Genomic DNA, 11,898 nt, shown 5'->3' with positions numbered 1-11,898 from the left:
CGAGCTTTCCCAAACTACAAGATACCGATTTTGAATTTGAATTTAGGTTCGCAGGTGAATTGGGAATGGTCACCATTAAAGTTCAGGTTCAAATTCAAATATTGATAAATTGATTACTCACCCAAACACATTAAGAATTAATTTAATGATAAATGCCATATGTAATCAGAGATCTGTCTGTACATTGTAGTAACATAATGCTTGTTGGCATATTCGTAAGCTATCTCAATTAGTTCTCTAATATTCTCTATTTATTATTATTACGGATAAATATGATATTAAAAGAGAAAACAGCCCTTTCCATTCATTGGATGCAACATGTTCTTTGGCAAGGCAGATTTGATTTGTGTGTCAAGGAGTGGCTGCTCATCTAAATCAACACAATTCTCACCAACAGTGAATTCGATGGTGTCTTCCAATTCTTTGCAGTCAGGTAGGTCTATAAAGTCATATCCAATGCCCCAATCTTCGCTTTAGAAGTTGACGATACCTTCACCATTCTCTTGGCCATTTAGGGGAAATCATCAACGCTGGATTCGCACATCTATGCTTTTTTCTGATCACCCCATTCCTCTTCTGCTACAACAATCTCAAGAGTTTCAATGGGCACAAAGAAAGGTTGTTCTTGATCTCGAGGAGGGTTGCAATATCTTTTTCTTACTGCAACACAAAAGGGGTTTACGACATCGAAGTTGTAAGCAAGTTTCAAAAGAACATTTTTATGGTGTTAGTGATATTTTTGAAAAACTATACCCTTTTCTTTCCTGCATCACAACAATCTTCATCCACCTATTTATAAAACCTCCTGTATTTTTCAATGTTCTATTGGAGTGCTTGATAACCTCCTTCAGACAAAAGGGGATAAATGAGCTATAAGAAAAGCATGTTTGTAGGGTATTTTTGATATTTCTACACAACAACATCATTCTATAAGAAAAGCATGTTTGTAGGGTATTTTTGATATTTCTACAAAACAACATCATTTTTTCTTTTAGCACAAAGCCTAATTAGAAAATCCAAATCGCAACAAGTTTTAAACCGTTAACAAAACCTCGTGTATTCACCTACATGCGTGCTTTTTTTCCTTCTGCTTATAGCTTTGACCTTTCATTCTCTTCTCTTCTCTTCTTGCGTTCCATAGGTTACAAAAACTTATAGACAATGCGTTTTTGTCATTTTCTAATGAGATTTGAAAGCATGATAGGCGTGGCTCTATTTACAATACCAATTGTGGTATTCTGATCGAGGTTCTATGCATCCTCCAGAAAAAATCAATATAGCCCAAGTTGTGCTTGATAGTACAGTAGTAGACTGGCCAGGAACTCCTTGGCACGAGACCTATCCAGGAACTCCTTGGCACGAGACCTATCCATAGCTAACGAGGTGTGGTGTTTGTAGCTAGACATCTTTGTCTCCAACTGTTTTTTTAATGCATGCACACAACACTCTGCAATATATGCTTATTCCTGCTTTAAACCAATAACCCAACTAACCTGCACACTTGTAGCATGTGACTGCCTGCACCAACCTGCACCGCAAGCTGATTTTCTTGGTGGCTCCAAGGCAAATACATCTCCTTAAAATGAAAAAAATATTTTCCATTTAATTTTAAAAAGTGGAATTGAATGTTGCATTGTTTGATTTTTTTGACTAATGATTAATAATATCACAGCTAAGCCAAATACATCTCCTTAAAATGAAAAAAACATTTTCCATTTAATTTCAAATGGTGGAATTGAATGTTGCATTGTGTGATTTTTTTATTAATAATTAATAATATCACTGCTATTTTTGGGGATGTTTTCCATGTCTTTCAGGGAGCATATTTTATGTTTCATTCCTTCAACCTTATTGACGCTGCGAATTCGGAGGTCTCTTCAGTTTTCATTGGAATTAATTGCCTCTTCCCTAGACCCTAGCAAAATTGTGTGCTTGAAAACTTTGACTTTGCACATATGAGGTGGAAATGCAAATCTCTACTTTTGATACTTTCCATGTTTCCTGCAATATGGACAAATTTTTGAATATAAAGTGCTGCCCCCAAATTTGTTTATCATGATCCTATAAATATAGTTGGATTTCTCTCTCTAAGGTCAATCCTTGTCACATCTAGTGCAAAGCAAGAGAAGCTAGCTTTGGCCTTTCATTCTCTTCTCCTTTTGCATTCGTATAGGTTACAAGAACTTATAGACAATGCATTTTTGTCATTGTCTAATGTGTTTTATAGACAAGGGTCTTTTTAATGCATGCACACAACATTGTCAAATATATGCTTATACTTGCTTTAAACCAATAATACATTATAAATTATAACTTATAAATTTTGCAATTTGTAAATTTATTATTATAAATTATAATAGCTGAAATCTATAAACTTTATGAAATGATGATGAAAAATATTTAAAATTTTTAATTTCTTTGCAATTAGAATAATAGATAATTTCAAAATTTAATTAAAACCATCCACCAATAAGTCAAACAATCTAAACTACAAAAGACCCAGATGGTAAGGAGAAATATTGAAAGCACATATTATACAACGCCAAAATATTTCATTCTCCCCGGATGTGTTCTCTCTGGCTGAAAGAAAAAACTACAATTGGTGAGAACTCGTCTCTAGCTCACTGCCTACATCTATTGATAAATTAAAAACAACCCTGCAAAAACAGGGTAAATATGTTGAGAAAGCTTTAGAAATCATTGTTGCAATGGTTACTAAAAGCAACAATACAATGAAAAAAATAAAGCAGAGTTGTAGTCCAAGAAATATTAATCCAATGCACTTCCTAGGATATAATCAGAAGAAAGATAAAAAGATTGCAGAAAGATAGAACAAATAAAATATTTATTTATACATACCCTTCCAACTGAGAGCTAATACTCATTTTGGCTCCTTTTGTTACCCATGGTTTTAACTAAGGCATTATAAGCTTTCTAATAAAGGGATCTAACATGTTTGATGCCCATGACGAAAAATGCAGATCTTGTATAAAAAAGTGCATTCAATATCTTCCTTTCATCATGGATTAATGCAGTAATACTCAACTATAACCTTCTGATGTTGAACTACAAACATCCTCATATTTCCCATTTCTACAATGGGGGTTGTAGGAACTTCTTCTAAGGGAGGCATAGTTTCAGTGTCGTATGAAAGACGATTTATATGAACTCTTCTTTCGTGGTCAAATGCATTCCATTCAATATCCTTTTGAATGTGTCCACTTGTAACTCTTTAACTTCTTGATGTAAAATCTTGACTTCTTTCCACAATTGCTGGTATGCAATATGAAGGCTTTCCAAATCAATTTTTTTTTTTTTTCCCTAGCCTTTCTTTTCTCGTCAAGTAAAGGAAGAACATTCATTTCTATGGATGGTTGTTCTTGGTTGATAAAAGCCCATTTCTTTCTTCTAAGGATCAATGTTACTAGGCTCAGAATTGTCAATAAATCGATGAATCAAAAAAGCAAAGAGTTTTAATCGGATTGGGAAAAATTTGACAAAAAATAGTGAATTCAATAAATAAAAATATAGACATATATTGAATTCAAAAAAAAAAACAAATTTCATTGATCTTCAATAAATTCATGCCCAAACAATACATAATATCAATAGATGTCCAAAATATCATGAATAAATAAGTATCTCATATATATTATGAGTTCAAACATCATCCAAAGTACCGAGTCCTGACTTCTAACTAGTGACTACATAGAAGCAGAAGCATCTTCTTCTAAAAGTTTACAAAAAATTGCATACTAATCATAAAAAATCAGTAACTAAGCATCTAAGACTCTTAAGATTGAGAACTAAAAGCCATTCGTCCCACTCTTTCACTTGCTTGACTCTCAAAGTTCTCCAAATCTTGTAGGCTTAAAAGAGGAACCTCCTCTAATTGGACCCAATCTGCTGCATTTGTAGTTTGCAGATCTATCTCTTCAAGGTCGACTGGTGAATGATCCAAACCTGTCATTATCATGAGACATCAAAATTTGAATTAAAGTTTGACTTTGAACTTTAAAGTTTAAAATTTATAGTGCAAATTAGATTATGAAACCTTCAAATTCAAGCGCTCACCTAGTATTTGCTTTTTGCGAAGTCGTAGATTGAAATGGACAAATATAAGGTCATTTAAGTGCTTTTGTGTCAATCTGTTGCGCTTCTAAGAATGTATTTTCTCAAACATGCTCTAGTTGTGCTCACAACTTGAAACATTGCATGCTTGGTTTAAGATTCAAATGGAAAATCTCTTCAAATCTGGCCTATCACTACCAAATTTTTGCCACCAAAGACCTTGCAAGTGGCAAGGGTTTGTGAGTAGAAGTACTAAATACTAGATTCTAAATAGTAAAAACTTAAAAAGACAACAAAATTTAATAAAACATTTAACATACAAAATAAAGTTTAAACAAATTTAATGAATTGACGAAGCCTTAAAGCCTCAAAGGGTACCTGGCAACATCTTAGACCTTGTATAGCACTGGTATAGGCAAATAATTTAACACCCTATAATATTATAGTTAGAAAAAGACACGACTTTGAAATTCTGGATCAGGGAAACACCTTTCCATGCATGTCATAAGTCCTCTGCCAACCTCCCCATCCTCATTAAATTTTCTCTTAACATAAAAGTATTGTGGGTTTAAGAAGTACCCAACAACATGTAAGGGGGAATGCAATTTCCTATCCCAACATGCATTAATAATGTCCCAAAGAGGCATATAATTTGCCTCCTCATCCCCATATCTTCTTTTGATGGCCTCCTTTGCAAGATCCATTGCCTCATAAATGTAACCCATAGCGGGTTTGTCATCATCAACCATCCTGAAAGTTCAAGTTTTTAAATTTAAAGAAATATGAAACATTGAAAATAAAAAGAAGCTTGAAATGAAATTTTAAAAATGAAAAAGTTAAAAGACTTGAAGTACCCGAGAACTCTAACAAGGGACTCTGTCACAATAATAATCTCTTCGACATCTTTCCAGAAACTTTCATCAAACACAAGTGCAACAATTTCAATGCCTTCAAGGGCCTTGGAATGTTTAGATGCCATCCACTAAGGTGCCAAGAACATCCTCTTCATATTTATCTTTTTCTCAACCACAAATTGCAAAGATATAAAATTTGTTGCAAATTTAGTCACTGCAGGTCGAACAATTTCCTTACCTTCAATGTATTTTCTCATGGTGTTTAGGATAATAGCATGGTTGTATAGGTATTTGGTTATGGATTTTTCCTTCTACACAACCTCATGTATCCAATGAATCTTACCAATGTCCTCAAGCATTAAATCTATGAAATGGTCAACACAAAAGGTCCAAAAAATAGTGGGGCACTTAATCTCAAAACTTTTACCAACAGCCATATAATTAGTTGCATTATCGGTGACAATTTGTACAACATGTTCTTCTCCCACTTCTTGAATGACTTCATCCATCGTTTCACAAATAAGTTGGGCAGTCTTAATCTTGTCTTAGGCATCCATTGACTTGAGAAACATTGTTCCTACTGGACAAGATACAAGGAAATTTATTAAAGTTCTATTCCTCTTATCTGTCCATCCATCACTCATGATGGTGCGCCCTGTTTCTACCCATGATGAAAAAAACTTAGATTGCACAAGCATGACATCTTCAACACTCTCTAACAACAAATATGTCGTAAGGCTTTCTGATGAAGGGGCTTTGAACCCTAGATCTACAACAACAACTGCATCAATCATAGCTTGCCAATAAGGACTGTTGGAACATTAGAAAGGAATGTCAAAATAGTATCATTAGGTAGCAATGGCCTTCCTTGCTTGACTATGGATATTTTTTTTTCCAACCAGTGACATCCAAGGTAGGTTAGGAATCGGGTTTTGTGCGGGGAGCAAAAAAGGTGTTTATGTTTCCACCGCTAGTGTTGAATGTATGAGGATTCATTTGGCCTTGAGTTTGAGTTGGATTTGGAGGTATGTGTGGGAAACTTGGAAGCGACATTGACAATTCAACATAGGGAAATGAAAAGGGGGTAGTGGAAGAAAAATCGTCAACTCCAAGAAATCCTATTTCTTTTTTCTTCTTTGCTTTCTTGGCATTATGTTGACTCAACATATCAATGGCCAAGGTTTGAAATTTTCTTCAACCTTGTTGCAGAGACATATATCGTGGTCGGGTATTTGTGCAAGGTGGTACTTGAATCTATAAATGCCTCCACTACATTTCGCTTTGCAAAATTTACAAAGGAGCTTGGGGTCTCCGGGAATCTTGTCACACTAAGCCCAAGCAAAGTCCTTCTCCCTTGGCATTATTGTTGTTTTGGACTTGTGTTTAAATTGTGGCTTTTGATAAGATTTGGAGTCGTGCCTTATGATTAATTTGGCTCCCGTAAAAAACAATAAAAAATAAAAAATTGGTTGTATTCTCAAGCAATTAATAAATACTAGTGAGAGAGCTGCAACTTTATTATGATATGTTGTGTGGTATCACTGAACATTGTAGAATCACATAGCCTTTTTCACATGTCTATTTTCTTCCTATCCCCAATCACATAATCCACTTGTGCTTTTCAATGAGCTTAGAAGTTTAAAACAAAAAGGCCCAAACAGAGTCCATCTGTTGGTCCTGAACCATATACTTCTAACCGCTGCATGTGAAGCAGTATGGCTAAGATGAATTCTAGCAGACATTGGTGTGGTAAAGGATTCATCAATAACTCTTGTGGTGTAATAATTGAAGTGCATTACAGTTGGCCAAGGATGGTGTATTTCGTGGCAGTCTACATATGGAAAGTACTTTTTCATGATTTTAGATGATTACATGAAGAGAGTAGTAAAATACAAATTTGTCAGATAGTAGACTGTAGAACAAAGCTATTATTTAATAATTTTCACCAAACCTATTGGCAAATACAAGTACCAGAAGCTGAGAGAAATGATGGGAATGGAGTAAATTGATTTTTCAGTAAGGAGAAGTGTTGGAAAAACCAACACTATCACTATGACATAAACCCTTTGTGCTTTTTCAGTGAGCTTAGAACAAAACCCCAGATAGAGTCGATCCCCTGGAGCTTGGGATTGAACAAATATATAACATCTTGAATTAAATTTTAAAATTTAAACACAATACTCGAATTAACTGGTTCGAATATTTCCAACTGATGAATCACTAGCAACTTTGTATATAAAAGTTTAAAACTGAAGGTGACATCGACCTTGAACAACGATACAAAACTGTGATGAACTATGTAGTGTGAACAACGACTCGAGTCGTCCTGGTGAACAACGGCTGTAGTTGTCCTAGTCCTTGGAGTCGTCTTGATGGACAACGGCTGGTCGACTGTGTGACAAATCGGGACAGTGGACATCAAACAGTTGATGGACAACGGTTGGTCGACTGTGTGACAAATCGGGGCAGTGGACACAAGACAGTTGAAGGACAGTGGCTGCTTTTCAACGTTAAAGCAACCTTTAAAATACTAAAGTGAAAACCTAAAACTAAATCCCTGCTCGCCGAGTCAGTGGAACCAGAAATTGGGAAAGTCGGCGAATCGGCAAACTCACGAGTCAAACTTGGTCAACGCGAGTTTGACTCGCAGAGTTTTGACTAAGCTCTTTTGGCAGGCGAACAGATTAATAGTAGTGAGTACTCAGAAAAATCGGTGGTTACTGTTACGTTGCTAAGGATATTTGAACTAGATGAATCAGAGTCAAATTTATTCTCTTGCCACTTTTCTTTATCTTTTCCTCTTCCAAGGTATAGTTTGTTGAACATCTAAACCATATGATTCTTTGGTTATCCATCTTCCATTTTTGTATGGCCTTATTAAATAAGGTTTAAGGCGATCCCTTAGTCTGTGCCATAAAACAGGTACTTCTTGCATGCTAGTGTCCCTGTTGGCCTGCTTGGTGAGCTTTCCATGATCAATACAACTGTTGGCATTGGCCTTTGGCACTATCTAAATTCTAATATTTTGAATATGTATAATTTGGTCCACAATTGTAGTTGTCAGAATCGGTGCATTCACATTGGTTCTCATAAAGATTCATAACCCGCAAAAAGTGCTCTCTCCTATCTAATGATTGGCTACAGTCATATTCTTGTAGTGTGGAGTCCTCTTCAAGATTCTTAGATATGTAAAAATATTTTTTTTTGTTTTGGGACGTTTGAGTTGGGGGCATTTAAATGTATGGGAAGGATCCCCACATTTTGGACACCCTGAAAATTTTATGCCTCCAAACACATAGGATCCTCTCTTTCTTATTGCAGTTAGAGCTCTGTGAATTGGGAGGTCTCTTCAATTTTCACTGAAATTCATTTCCTCTTCCCTAGACCCTAGTGAAATTGTGTTCTTGAAAACTTAGCCTTTGAACATATGAGGTGGAAATGAAAATCTCTACTTTTGACACTTTCCATGTTTCCTACAATATGGACAAATTGTTCAATATAAAGTGACGCCCCCAAATTTGTTTATCATGATCCTATAAATCTAGTTCGTTTGCTCTCTCTAAGTTCAATCCTTGTTCCTTCTAGTGCAAAGCAAGAGTAGCTAGCTTTATAAACAATGAGTTTTCATCATTATCTAATCAAATTTGAAAGCATGATAGGCATGGCCCTGTTTACAATAACAATTGTAGTATTCTGATCGAGGTTCTGTGGATCCTCCAGAAACAATCAATATGGCCCAAGATACGCTTGTTAATACAATAGTAGACTGGTGACTTGTATGGTTCATGCACTTTAGGCATCCTCTCCAATAAAGTGATGTAGCTACAATAAATCATATTTGTACGCTTAAGGAACTCCTTCTTGGAACAAAACATATGCATAGCTAACGAGGTGTGGTGTTTGTAGCTAAACATCTCCGTCTCCAAGTGCTTGCCTAATGCATGCACACAACGCTCTGTCCAATCTATGCTTATACTTGCTTTAAACCAATAACCCAACTAACCTACACACTTGTAGCATGTGACTGCTTGCACCATATGTTGATTTTCTTGCTGCTCCAAGCCAAATACATCTCCTTACAATGAAATATTTTTTTTTTTTTCCATTTAATTTCAAATGGTGGAATTGAATGTTGCATTGTGTGAATTCTTTATTAATGATTAATAATATCACTACTATTTTTTGGGATGTTTTCCATGTTTTTATGGGAGCATCTTTTATGTTCGATCCCTTCAACCTCATCGATGCTGTGAAAATTGGAGGTCTCTTCAGTTTTCATTGAAATTCATTGCCTTTTCCCTAGACCCTGGTGAAATTGTGAGCTTGAAAACTTAGCCTTTGAAGATACGAGGTGGAATGCAAATCTCTACTTTTGAGACTTTCCATGTTTCCTACAATATGGGAAAATTGTTGATTATAAAGTGCTGCCCCCAAATTTGTTTATCATGATCCTATAAATCTAGTTTTTTTGCTCTCTTCAAGTTCAATCCTTGTCACTTCTAGTGCAAAGCAAGAGTAGGGAAAAAACAAACATGCAAAGCAATATAAATCAACCAAGCAAGAATTTTACGACTGATCAGTGCCATTTTTTTACCCCTGTGTCCCAACGCTCTATATCTAATGTAGGGTTATCCTTACAAGCAGATTGATTCTCCCTTTAGCTGTGTGATAACGACATAATGGTTTTTTGAGATAAAAAGTTTGAAAGTAAAAAACTCAATAGAACTCATCATAGGCACATTGCTTATCTAAAAACATCAATTTATTATGTTAAAGTTTGAAGAATAGTAACCCAATTGATGGAAGGATCCATCATAGGCATCTTACACTAACCTGCTTAAAGAAAATGTTTACTTTCATTAAACTTTTCTAGAATAAAAAAAACTGATGGTTGAAAGAATCCATCATAGACATATGAGAAAAACATTTGTCCCTTTTGGTCTGCCTGGTGAGCTTTCCATGACCAATACAACTGTTGGCATTGCTCTTTAGTACTATCTTAACTATGATATTTTGAATATGTATCATTTGGTGCGCAATTACATTTTTCAGAGACGGTGCATTCACATTGGTTCTCATAAATATTCATAACACGCAGAAAGTGCTTTGTCCTATCTGATGAATGGTTAGAGTCATATTCTTGTAGTGTAGGATCCTCTTCAGGATTCTTAGATAAGTAAAATGCTCATATGAAGCTCATAACTTGGCCCTAACAACATGAACTATTTAGATTGTTCTACACCTCCCTATATTCACTATAAAAACAAGAATTTTATACAGCCAAATTGCACACGTTCTACACCTCCCTATCTTCACTATAAAATCAAGAATTTTATACAGTCAAACTACACACTGTAGAAGTACAACAAACCTGTGATAAACAAGAGTTTACTTTTCGATTCTTTCTCCTATTTGATGAATGGATATAGTCATATTCTTGTAGTGTACGATCCTCTTCATGATTCTTAGATAACTAAAATCTCATATGAACATCATAGCCTGGCCCTAACAACTTGAAATCTTTAGATTGTTCTACACCTCCCTACCTTCACTATAAAATCAAGAATTTTATACAACTAAACTGCACATTGTAGTAGTACAACAAACCTGTTATAAGAAAGTGTCCAATTCTCGATTCTTTGTCGTTTCGGGTTTCCTCATGACCACATTTGGGAACACATTTTGCAACAGTTGAATATATGTTTTGTATGTGGGCTTGCACAAGTTTATGGAACCTATGAAATGTGGGTGTGGGTGTCCAAAAGGTTGGAAAAAAGCTTCACCCAAATTCAGGGAAAACAGTGGATTCAGAGTAGTAATAATAATTTTTTAAGAATATTAAAAATATAGAAAGAAATATCTCACAGCGTTGCATATGTGCAATCTGTTGCAAAATAAATCCTGCATTCTGTTATAGTAGATTATCTGATTAAAAGTTAGTCGAGTTAGATGAGATCCAAATTCATGATTAGTTCATATTTAGTATGCACATATCTTTTTTGCATATGACCTTTACTATATTAAAATAAGAACCATTCATGTCTATCATGTAACCAACATATATAAAATTTATACAGATGCAATGAAAGAAATATAAATATGTAGATCATAAATATAACATTGGTCCTTAGATTTATATACTAATAAATCATATTTTTGGGTTTTGCATGTCTTTCTACTAAAACAACTCAATAGACACTTGTTGAAGATTCATTGGAATAGGTTAGTAGACATTGACACTTGCAATTTAACAGGTACACAATATACATGCTACCATTTACAGTTGCATTGACATAATAAACATCACCATGTGTACATCATCTCAAAAACAGAAATTGGCATTTGTCTTAGAAAAGAATAACTTGTTTCAAGTAAACAATTTCTCATATGTGATTGGAGACTGTTTGTTTGATAGTTTACAACTTTTACTACATTGTACATATACATCAATAGAATTAAGAAAAGGAACAGTGAAGTATTTTAGAAAATGTTTAGCAGAAAAAGATAAGGAAGCAATTATGTCTTATCAACATGAGCTCCATGAAGAGTCATTAACAAAAATGCACAACATCAGTAATCGTGATTTGTATTTAGCAAAAATGTCTAGATCAACTTCAATTGATATACCTCTAGAATCTCGAGGACTATGGGGAGACATTTTTTGTATACATTGGTTATCAAATTGGTTGAAAATTCCAATTAGAATTTGGTCCAAAACAAAAATGAAAATGTATTTGCACTTTAATTCAACAATTGCAACAAATACTTATGATATACTATTTCATGATGAAGATCCTATAAATGGCCACTTTGAGCCATTGCTTTGCAAAAATGACCCTATCATGGATTCTGCCTTCTGGCAGCAAACAAACATTGCATATGAACAAATTAACTTATGCATCTTTGAACATCAAACATTTAGGGCCATGACCAGCCTCGGTAGAGTGCCCATGTTCAATAGCATATATGGTGA

The sequence above is a fragment of the Pinus tabuliformis genome, chromosome 1_1 (assembly GCF_031772625.1).
Source record: "Pinus tabuliformis cultivar Carrire ecotype Pingquan chromosome 1_1, CPIR1, whole genome shotgun sequence".
Classification (NCBI taxonomy): domain Eukaryota; kingdom Viridiplantae; phylum Streptophyta; class Pinopsida; order Pinales; family Pinaceae; genus Pinus; species Pinus tabuliformis.
Note: the sequence above shows the minus strand (reverse complement) of the source record.